Source organism: Engystomops pustulosus, chromosome 7, assembly GCF_040894005.1.
Source record: "Engystomops pustulosus chromosome 7, aEngPut4.maternal, whole genome shotgun sequence".
Lineage (NCBI taxonomy): Eukaryota > Metazoa > Chordata > Amphibia > Anura > Leptodactylidae > Engystomops > Engystomops pustulosus.
This window is the reverse complement of record NC_092417.1, coordinates 82,329,706-82,342,085: the sequence shown is the minus strand read 5'-3', so window position 1 is coordinate 82,342,085 and position 12,380 is coordinate 82,329,706. Positions and strand designations below refer to the sequence as shown.

The 12,380-nt window shown below is 41.5% G+C and overlaps 1 protein-coding gene across 2 annotated transcripts in view; it reads right to left on the bottom strand.

Annotated features, from left to right (window-relative positions):
• The window catches only part of ZNF469 (zinc finger protein 469), a 376,655-nt gene that overhangs the window by 69,636 nt on the left and 294,639 nt on the right, over positions 1-12,380 (bottom strand). Inside the window, exon 1 of one of the 2 annotated variants that reach the window (XM_072117101.1) lies at positions 7,601-7,722. The exons of the other annotated variant lie outside the window; for it this stretch is intronic. The gene's annotated coding sequence lies outside the window, so the exon portion shown is untranslated. Of the gene's footprint in view, positions 1-7,600; positions 7,723-12,380 lie in introns of those variants that run through there. 2 annotated transcript variants of the gene reach the window in all.

Sequence of the window (12,380 nt, the reverse complement as noted above, 5' to 3'; positions counted from 1 at the left end):
GCAGGAGGTGCTTAAGGGCAGCAAAACTGTAGATTTTAAAACACTTACTTCCAATTTATAGATATTTTTGTTGAAAAAAAATTGCTGTTAATCTTAAGGTCCAGATGATTTTTTCCCCTCATTCTGTCAATAACAGAATAGTTTAATCTGGATCATTCAAGGGGGCTCTCTAGCTACTCTAACAGGGTTCTGATACCCCTGTCAATTTGATGCCCATAAGTGTTGGGGTTCTCTTATGAGCATTGATTCTGCATTGTAGGCCAATGACAACACATTCATTCCTCCCACGGCCTGTTTGCAGCTCAGTCCCATTCAAATTAATGCTGCAAAACCAAGCACATGTACATGCTCATGCTCATGGTGTCTTCACTTCCAACCAAGTATGATATAGGGTGTTTAAAGGATGGGATATAAGCATCTTTACATTTATTGCACAGTGTAGTTTTTGCCATCTGTTGTGAGGATATGTTGAGTGGATATATCCTAGGATGCTCATGCAGTGGTATATGTCCTCCCGTTTCTCCCTTCCCTAATGAAAGTAGGAGGAGGAGTGAAAATCAACAGTGACTGGCTCGTGCTGATGTTCACAATGTCTTCTGAGTGACGTAACTGTCCTTACACCATAGGCGCAAACTGTTAAACAGAGAGAGTTTTTGAATTTTTTCTCTAGCCACAAGAGTGCCACAAGGACTAAATAAAAGGCAAGACATGATATATCAAATCTAAAAACGTATTGATTATCCTCCAACTCTCTCTGTTATCAACATCTTTTTTCTTTGCTATTCCATAGTTGTTGTTATCCCATTTTTATACATAGTAACACTATTTGTATTAGATTTTATATGTATATGTTTCCTATGTAAATTTAACAGGTCATGTGACTGCAGGTAGTTGGGATTTATTCACACCTGCTCACATGCCCAATCAGGTCATGATTAAGGAGTTTTCCGAAACGCGTAGACCATAGCCGTGGCTCTGTGTGTGTTTCTCTATGCTTGGCTGTATACCTCCTTTTTGTACTTCACAAAGAAAAATATCACATTTTTATCTACAACCAGAGTGTCAGTGGAGCTGGATTATTTGCATTTTATATATTTCTTGGACTTGGAACAAAGAGAATCCGAGCTTGGACTCCTGGTCATATACTGCTGTGCCTCCAGGTGAGCTGACTTCCACTTTTCTACATACATCCTTATAAGGATAGTTACATCACTGGGGACCTCCCAGAGCATATGCTTACTGGAGGCCCAGGATGGATGCAATACTGCCCTGACCCCCATGGCCTCTGCTGAGACTGTGGGGCACATTTACTTACCCGGTCCATTCGCGTTCCAGCGGCGGCTTCTTGGACAAGTGTTCGGGTCTTCCGGCGATTCATGAATGTCCTGCGCCCGATGTCCACCAGGTGTCGCTGCTGCGCCGAGGTCCGCTGAGTTGCGTCGGAGTTCACTGATCTCTTCCTGGTGCAGGTAAGTATGGCGCGCGCGACCAATTTTTTTTTAAAAATGCTGCGGTTTTTCTGAATCCGTCGGGTTTTCGTTCGACCACGCCCCCCGATTTCCGTCGCGTGCATGCCAGCGCCGAATCGTGGTAGGGCCAAGATATGATAATTCATCTGCATCCAATGAAACATGTAAATTGAAAAAAGTGAGGGATGCATATATGCAAAATCAACAAGATACATTTTTATTGTTAAACATACACATAGACACAGTTAAAAACCATTAAAAAGTCCTAAATCGGACATACAAGGTGAACCAATCAGACAATGGTATGGGACTTATGCATGAAAATAACAATAACAAATATGTGCACTCAGTATGTGTTATAATGGATTACTAAATATACAAGGAGGCCGGAAAAGAATATTTAGAATAAAGCACCAATAAAGGTAACAGGTAATCTATATGTGTACCAGTCTAATACAATGGTCTCCATCAGGTCTGCAAGGCAAGAATCCTAGCCAACAAATATGTTAAACACAATGTGTGCACATAATGAATAAATAGAGGGTAAGTTACCAGTCCCAACCTATGTCTGAAGAAGAGTAGCCTATCAAGTAGGCTTCATCAGGAGTGAATATATAACAGGGCAGGACTGCCTTTTATACCTGCGACTGCTCGGCGTGCAGTTCTGGTCAGGATTATAGCACATGCGCAGTACTTTTCACAATCGCCGGAAATACGTCATAAGGCATTGGTTACTTGGTAAGTGGAACGCAAGCTGCGTGTCACCAAATGAGGAAGTATCATGTGATCACAGAAGGCGGCGCTATGTATCACCGGACAAGTAAGTATCCCATGGTCCTGATTATAGATAGGAGAGTGCTACAGAGTGGTAAGGATATCGTACCCACAAAGAATGGACCCTGGTATAATAGTATATTAGGTCAACGAAGTACTAAAGTACGATCATTGAAAAAGTAATTTAGACAAAAGGAATTATTTGAAATATTCCAAAGGCGACTTACATAGTAAATAGAGTATAAATACTCTAATGTAGATATAATAAAATATGATATAGTACAAAAACTGTACATGTTAAATATGACGAAGCGCTAACAGAAGTTAAGATCTACCTTCCGGATACTCGTATAATAAATTGACAGGTGCTACTCAATCAAAGAAAGTGCCAGCGCCGATGTGCCACAATTCGATTGCGTGCGGCAAAAACCCAGGGCAATTAAGGGAAAATCGGCGCAAATCGGAAATATTCGGGTAACACGTCGGGAAAACGCGAATCGGGCCCTTAATAAATGACCCCCTATATGTTGCACTCCAGCGGGAAGCAGTGTTTCCTGCAGGATGCGACTTAGGCTGTATTAGTCATACTTAGGCATACGTTCACTGTGATGGAGAGGAGGAGTGGTGACCCTTCCCCTCTGAATTGCAGTGCATGACACATGGCGCCATAACACGTGGAAAGATAGGACATATGCTGTCTTTTCCCCATGTACAGAGTGTTAAAGTGCCGCACATGTGCTGCACCGTATCGCTCTGAGCACCCATTGCCATCCATGGAGGGCATATGTACGGCCGCAAGCTTTGTCGTGTGAATGCAGCCTTATACTGAGCAGAATGAGTCAATAAGGATGCTCCCCATCTGCCAATATCTTTTTTCTGTGCATGTGCCTCTGGCTTACCTGGCGTTTATGCTGAATGTAAAAAAATCTGATGTAATCATAGCCTACTTCATGGTCTTGGTCAGAAAATCTACATCTTCATAAAGATTGCTTATGAAGAAGCATATAGACGCTAAAAACAGTTCTTCTGCAGAATTGTTTCTCTAATTTCAGGTCCTTCATTTTAGTGGCAGCTAGACTTCTTTTTCTGTCAAGATCTTTTCCTCACAAGCATATTCTTACCATCTAACTAGTATGGAGCAGGAGTCAGAACAACGCTATGTGTGTCAGGCCTGCGCACTCGTGTCCTGTGTTATGACTGGCTCCAGACACTGCTGCTTGTCCTTAAGTTTATGAGCTAACCCCAGAACACCTCATTTCTTAGAGAGGGAACAACGAAAGGAAAAATAAATGCTAAATGGAAAAACATTACTCTCGTCCCACAAAACTCCCAGTTCGTACTGAAAGCAGACTATGAGGAGCAGCAGAGCAATCTGCGCTTTGTGTCAAATCTTCTGAGTGATCAAAAAGTGCTAACCTTATCCAAAATCTGGCCAGACAAATCATATCAACCTGAGGAAGAAAGTAGTTTTTTGGAAGCAGACATGGCTTCTACTCTCACCATGGTTATAATAGAAAGGTAATTTATGGTAACTGGAAACATACAAACATCGTGAAGAGTCTTAAAGGAAACCTACCACTTCTGAAGGTAGGTATGAGATGCAAACACCGGGCACCAGCTCAGGGTGAGCTGGTGCCGGTGCTTAGTCTCGTTAGTGTTAAAACCGCGGTATCGCGGTTTTAACACTTTTTAAACTTTATAGTAGAAACTGCTTCGGCGCTGCGCGCGACCGTGCGCGCGCAACGCCTGCGGCATTTCCAATGTAGGCGCGCGCACGCAGCGCCGAAGCAGTTTCTGCTAGAAAGTTTAAAAAGTGTTAAAACCGCGGTATCGCGGTTTTAACACTTTTTAAACTTTCTAGCAGAAACTTTCTAGCAGAAACTTTCTAACGAGACTAAGCACCGGCACCAGCTCACCCTGAGCTGGTGCCCGGTGTTTGCATCTCATACCTACCTTCAGAAGTGGTAGGTTTCCTTTAAATAAAGGCCACAACATTTTGAGCAAAACTTTTGAATCCACTGAATCTACAACATGTTTACTTCATTGAGATACTCTGACAATACGACACTAGTAAAAAAAAATCCCAGAAGTTAGGCTATATCTTAAATCATCCCTTAGAAAGGGTGTAGCAGAAAGCATGTTATATCTTTCATTTGCTCAGATTCTATATTATACGTTTCACTGTGGTTCAGTAATAACACACTTGTACATGTGGTTTCCCTAGAATAACTTTGAACTGAGATATTTCTGAATTTCTTGGATCACCATCTTTTGATATATATGTGCCCTGGAATACTATTTAGCTATTTGTATCTTTGCATTTCATGATATTAATCTATTATATTACAACTAGGGATGAACAGACCCGAACCACAATGTTTGGGTCCATGTCAACCATGTCAAGTTTGGTTCTCCTCCTATTTTTCCTAGGATCGTTGCTTGCCAATGATGTCACAGCTTTGCCGGTGGCATTTAAAGGGTTAATACCCACGATCAGTTCTGGCACCAATTGCAGGTGTTGATGAGCGGACTCATACCTTTAAATGCCAATAGCAAAGTGGTTGTGCCATTGTCATTTAAAGTGGTACCACAGTGGTAGACTGTCCTAATAAAGCTGCTCGTTACCTCTAGGGGATGATGGGATGTCTTTTCATTAACTCCTGCTCTGCCGTGTCCCGGAAAAAAAGAAGTTTATTAAAATGTGTAAATTAGCTTGAGGTGCTCAGGCACACATCACCTGACACCTCGGGGCTCCTCCGCTCCATAATAATGCACACCTCCTGCTTATTAGTATTCACCCCTCTGTCCCTTCCTTGTCTTTTCAGAAATCTGGTGATGTCAGCCGGCTGTCTGTAAATCTTGGGCATGCGCATGAACTCACTCCTTGCACAGCCACAGCTTACACGTGCACATCAGTCCGATGTCAGTCCAGCTGTCTGCGAGGACAAGGGAGGGACGGAGGGGTGAATACTAAAAGGTAGGGGGCGTGCATAATTACAGAGCAGAGGAGCCATGAGGCGCTCAGGTATGCCAGAGCGACTAGGGCTAATTTACATATTTTAATAAACTTATTTTTTCAGAATACCGGAGCAGCAGGAATTAGTGAAAAGGCATCCCATCATCCACTAGAGGTAAAGAACAGCTTTAGTAGGACAGTCTACCACTGGTTATCTTGTGATAGATGTCCTCTAAAGAGTAAACATTCGCAAATGCGGCCAGCACCAATCCAGGGTGTTAGTGGTGGGTGTTCCGGTTTGAGTGCTGAACCAAACTTTTGTTTGCGGTTAAGCTAAACTCCAGTAACCCAAATCTGAACTGGTCTGCTCATCATTAATTACAGCCTAATAGTAACATTGAAAATTCCAAATGTTGTGTGTAGAATTTTTGCATATCTCTACTTATAATAATAATAATAATAATCATGGTGTATCTTGTATTTTATAAGTGAAAATTTAACACATTGCTTAGCTCTACAGGTTCTAGCTAATATTCTACCTCTCTTTGTCCTGCAGGCTCACTGAGAGTTAAGCATTCTGAAATTTGGGAAACCGCAAAGTCTACTCTGCCCAACAGTGAATGGGATTTCACTTAAGTGCCTCATCTTACAGTGACAGCATCCAGTGTACACATCCATCCTAGTGTAGCAGTAAATACCAGAGGGAGCAGCCCCATAATATAACTGTCAGGCTGCTCTCATCCCCCCTGCCGCTTCCTCATAAAAGACCTACCGTACTTATGCTTGCGCTACAACAGTAGGAGTTGCAGAACTCTCAGTAATCATAGAAGTATACATGCACTACAGAGAACACATTGTACAGCCACGACACTTTAAATCAATTTCCTTTTTTTAAGCAAAATTGTAGGAATGAGACTAGAAAGTGTAAGGGTTAAATGTCAGAGAGCTAATGGATGCAGAAGGTAAGTACTCCATTCTGTAAATAGCACCCATTACTGCTGTGATTATGGTACTTGTCTTGGCAGATTGCATGGTTTGGACAGGAGCTCCCCACACAGATTACTGCACGTGTGCCTGGAGAATAACCCCACTGTACTCGCTTGGTCTAAATACCACTGCTCACTGCTGTCATTATCTGCTGAAGAACTCAAACAAAAAAGGCCCTCAGTTCCAGCACATACACAAAAAATAATAATCAATTCTCCTTCCACAAATTATTACTCCATGGGTGTGATTGTTGAAGTGTATACAAAGCCCAGAGCCATAAAATAATTATATGTAGTTACTTAGGCTATAAATATCAGTTTGTTTCTTTGTCTAGTGAAGGGTTTGTGTTGTATACAGTATAGTGCTGCAGGGGTTAATAATGGTAGTAGCGCAGACTGCAGCAAGAAGAAAGGAATGCCCCTAAGAGTAGCGTATGAAACCACCTTAGTAATGTCAGGAACTCCCCTTCAAAAGACAGCTGCTTTCCCCTACAGCTGATTCCGAGTCCACTCCCCTTCTGCAGCCTACAGGCACACAACTCCGAACGCCATCCCGGCTAGAACACCTTTATCGCAAGGAAAACATCTACATTGTGTATGAAATTATTACAGATTGTCCTTAAGTAAGGCTATGTATGTAATAAGTAGCGTCCATTCATTTGCTTGTTCATTCATAGAAATCTCTCTAGGTATCACATGACTTAATTGATTTGGTATTTAAAGATATATCTGCCACATTTATGCCTTCGCCGTAGTAATGTTTAGCACACTTTCATAGCGGATAGGGTTAAATGGAAATCCTTATACATTCAGGCTTTAGTGGGAATCTCAAAGCAATCCATAAAAGTCCTGTACCGCTGAACTGGAGTAACTTCCGAAATAGTAGGCAGAGGGAGCTAGTGGAAGCTTTGAAATCTGTCATCTGGAATTGACAACCCATACATAGGCACTGTGTCATTGTCAGGACTCCACTTGGCATGGAAGGGGCACATCTGTGCAAAGGCATTTGAAGACAGGTGACTCTTGACGGATGACATGAGGAAAGTAAATCCAGACACATTTTCCACACAATCATAGTTACGTCTTGTCTGTTTATACACCATGCAGTTAAGTTCAAGAAGTATATCAGTACCAAGGATTTTACTGTAATACAAATTCTTAAAAAACTGTTCTTATAAGAATGGATGAAGAGATATGCCATCCAGTGCCACAGGCTGCCACCCTGGCAGAGCTAGTGGAGAGTACTTCTACCCTTTGCCTGTTCAGCCAACAGAAAATAACAATCACCAGATCCAGCTCCTGCTACTTGAGAAGAAATTGGCAAAACTTGTAGATTATGAAGACATTATTGCCCTGACTGCTGGAAAACGTAAAGCATTTATCTAAATCCAGTAAAAGATTGTGAGAGCTCTTACCCGGTCATCTGCATGCGATGTCGTGAGGCTGTCCCATTCCTCCAGCTGCTGCAGTCATTGGGATTAAAAGACAGCAGCAGTATTCTAGTTCCCTAGTAATGTATGAACAGACTGAGAGAGCTTCATTACTGAGCAGAGGCTCCGGCACTGGAGCTCACGCCCTCTCCTCTTACTCCAGCCAGTAGCACACTGTGCTATAGACACAGCTAAAAAGCTCATTCTCATCTCAGCTGCTTGCACTATGGACCCCCTCCTCCAGCCTGCAATGCCACTTCTTCTGTCATCTGTCAGTACCGACTGCTGCTTTGGATTAAGTGCTGCTAATGCACCTTCTATGTTTCCCTTTTTTTCTTATCAAATACATTAATACACAAATGCTTTTTGAAGCTAGATTTATTACAGATTTCCAAACATCTCCCAGATGGGACAACCGTGGATCAGCCTAAAGATAGTCTGTTGAAAACGTGCACCAGATTGTGTGTGAATTTTACTGGGATGTGTCTAGCCTACACTATAAAACAAAGAAAACTCAAAATTCACTGTTTACTGTGTATCTGTCATCTGATCAAAGTGGAAAGCACCGTCATACAATAAGCTGTTTTGCGGACAGAATCCTAACAGGCCTTTGCTTTCTAATCCTGGAGACATACATTTTAGGTCAAAATGGGGCATGTTAATCAGTCTAAATATGTATCTAATTTGTGCCAAAAACAAGGGGTGAAAGGGTAGGTTCATAAGGAAAGGGGGCATGGCCTCATTTGCATCAAGAATATTTGAGGTGTAGGTGTATGAAGCTATTAAAGTAATTCTACCACATGATTAAAAAAACGGAATGCCAGCATATTTTTATAAAATATAATTGCCAGCTTATTGCTCCTAAAAAAGACTTTTATTTATGTAAATTACACTTGCGGTGCCCAGTTACATGCCCCCAGCCACACTTCTAACCCGCCTGCCGACTCCTCATTACCCATCCCTTCAGTTGTTTGCTTAATGAGCCGGCTGGTGTCATCAGGAGGGGAGGGACGGAGGAGGCGGGGTTAGAGGAGCTGCATGGACTTCAGAAGGGTTAAAGTCTTTTTAGAGCGATCCGAAGGGGGTTATCTTTTATAAAGTATGCCGCTGTTTGAAAAGTTCAGGGCCCATAATGTTTCCCTTTGTGGAACTAGGAATTTCCTTGTGAAACATCCAACCAGAGACATAAAAAATACTATTTTAAGATGGTGTTTGCTGCTTGTGGTTTGAATCAATACTCTATCAGTCGTTTCTACTTACGCATAAAAGCTCAACAATATATGCTGCACAGATGTCCTCCACTGTCCATTAACAAATGAGGCTTTGCACAGTGAAGGCCATTTTCATATTTGGAACTTTTGGTAAAAACATATGAATTTGCTTCTCTTTTGATTCGTGACTGTTCATGTGAGGTCTTCACTCTTTATAAAACAAAAATATCCCTATTGTCAACCCATCTGGGGAGTACTTCATGTCAAATTTTCTGTCTTCTGCAGAGGTCACGACTTACAAACATAAGCTTACTCCCTGATGTGTGCTCTTATTAGTAATGTTGGGCTCTGAACATTTACAGAAATAAGTCAATTGGTGGGTGTATACCCCGTTGAAGGGGATCCCTGCGGGGGATGGTTAATGTCAGTTTGACGTTAATTCTACATTAGCACGTGGCTTTAAGAATACAGTTTCCATTCTCTGGGGAACCAACAGCAATAAACAAGTAACATTTAAAAACAAAAAGGCCCTGGCCACATGTCACTCATTTGGCTCAACGTTTTTCTGGTTTAGGATTACTCAATACGATGTGCCCATTAGACATCAGATATCCACAATCTATATCATAAGGACTCTATATGAGATACTTATGATACTTCTCCATTACCAGTTCCATAAAGGAAATGTAGAAGCTAAGCCAGGTACAGTAACTAAGCCTAAGACACCTTGTCACTCCAAAGCATATACATTCATGAAGGCTTATCAACACTGTCTCATAAATATCCTGGCTGCTAACACATAAAACCCTACAGAGTCTACTCTGCAAATCCAGTACTATACAGACAGTATAGCCAGCTCATTTAATTATTGTCAGGCTCCAGGGGTAGTGGACCCACTGGACCAATGAGGACAATGATGTAAGCCGACACCTGGGACCAGAATCTAAGTGGTACCTGGTTTTCACCAGGGTTGGACTTGCTGCGGCATGGTACCACCAGGTCGTTCCACAGGCGACTTTGTCCATGGTGGCAGCCAAGACAAAGTACAAAGATGTAAAGTATTTCCTCCACACTCATCCAGCTCCCTTCCCCCTCCCCACTTCCCTTCAGGTGCATTTAGGAGCAGGCAAGGGAGAGAGGGGGATGTTGTGGAGAAGAGGACGAAAATATGAGGAGACACAAGCACACACAGGCTGCAGCATCCATCCCCCCTGGGACTCACCACACGCTGCTAGTAGGGAGTCACGTAATGTAAATTAAACTTATATAAACTACTGAAATGATTCTAAATACTAACAAAGGCTTTTTTAAAGTCAGCAAAGCATAGGCTATTAGAAGCTGTCAGCAGCTAAAATGACAATTCTAGTGACTGGTTCACTTTAAAGCTATAGTAGACTTCATATTATGCCATGTCAGATTGGTGTTGTGCATTAGGTGGGCCACCAGACATAACTTTGTTTGGGACCCAAGAAAGAGTAATTTCCCTCCTACTAGCCTTGCTTACAATTACCATCCCGGGAAAAAAGTCATTATCAATTATTAAGAAATAAAACAAAGCTAGATCAAACACAATTTACTGTCTAGCATACGGTATCAACTGTCCTTCAATCATAGTGAGGATAAGGCTCAGCTCACACCTGTGTCAGGATTTTCCGCTACACTCTCCATTTAATTAGAGTGCAGCGGAATCTAAGAACAGCAGGTAAATGGACAGTCTAGTCATCTTCCATTCTCCATTAACTTTAACATAAAGAAGGTTGTCTGTTATGGTGGGTGAAAAAATGTTGTCTGCAATGATTTTTCCTTTATTTGATAACAGAAGAAGGAACAGAACCTTTTGAAAGCAGGTGTGAACTCAACCTAACTGTTTTACGTGGTAGATAAGTTGAGGTCACACCATGGTTGAACTCTGTTTGGAGTGAATTTCTCAAATGTATATAGTTAGTGTTATATATGTGGCATATTTTTTTATGTGCTCCTCTTAAAGGAAGCATGAATCTACCTTAATATAACCTATTTTATAGTTTATAAAATTATGAATTTTGTCATTCATAAATTAAAAATCACTTTTTCTGCAAAAAAAATGAGTTCAATAGTTGCCATTTCTGGATGAAGGGATCAGTGGGAAATCTGTTATCAAACGTCTTAGATGGAATGCCTGTGCTGCTCAGCACTGACTGAGGTTATCATTACATCTACTATACTACATTAGGATATTTTACTCTTCAACATATTTTACCTTTATAGGTACATTTCTATAGTCTTTCCTAGACTTGCAGAATAAGTGAAGCATCCTCCTGCATCCTTGCCTAGACATTGAATCGGAGATTCCTTCTAGTGAAAGAAAAACATTGCAGCCCAGGGAGCAGTGAGGCCCTAGGTGTGGTAATTTAAGACGGCAGGGCGGTAACCATGAATAAACCCTTTCACTATGGTCCAGCTACACAGGCCGCTGCCATAGAAGCCCAAGAATTTCAAGGATTCCATTGCAGAGCTAGAGGAAAACAGTAGGGGAAATATGAAGACATAGTTTGGGATCATTAAGTCGTAATTGTAATATTTCTCTAAACTAGGGTCTGTGAGTAGCTTGCTGCTACTGTTTTGGCTTTTCATGTCCTAATTGTGGAGCCAATTCAGTAAAAAGGGCATGGGAGTGCTATGAAGGTTCCCCCTGTGAAGGAGGCTTCTCATTTCTTCCTTTTCACTGGCCACTATCAATTGAAAGCATAAAAAAGTTTTTGTTCTCCAAAAGAGTACATTTAAAAATGTCTTTAATTGAGAAAAAACCTTTAAACAAATTTTATTGGCCAAAAAGGGTATGAATCTTGATAAGCAACACTGCTAAAATATTTTATAGCAAAACAAATGTTTAACTGTTCAAAAAGTGTAAAACTTAAGTAAAATAAACCAGGGACACTTAGGCTGGGTTTACATCACTTTTTTGTATACACTAAGTGTATATGGCAGAAAAGCACCTGAGGTATACGCTTAGAGTATACATTGACAAAAAGGGGAAGATGGGGACATAGTTGTTGCCTTTGTCTGGCCACTATACCTACTGTCCCCCGAAAAAAAAGCAAGCTATGTCTTTCCATCCTGCACTCTAAGCCTGAGCAACAATGGAGCATCAATGGACGGCTATAGGGAGTGGATGTAGTGTATTGCATCCATCCCCACAGCCCCACTGAGCGGATACGTCGATAGACATGAGGGGGACCCGGTGATGTCAATGTCTATATTCCCCTGCCCCCTTAGTACTTGTGCAATGAGCAGGAAGTCAGCAGGCTTATTTGCATAATTGTAAAAGTTGATTTCAGAAGGAAGAATACCAAGGAAATCATATTATATACGAGGATTACCACAGTCACAGTGTCCTTGATTTATCATGCTTGATTTTGATGGTAGATTTTCTTTAAAAGAACATGAAATGAAATATTGCTTTGATCTTGTCAACCCAGAGGATAAATCTACACAACACACATACATTGAGTAGAAGCTCACCCCAACCATGATGGCTGATCATTCCTGCTCTTTTGCATGGAAAAAGTCCTGAA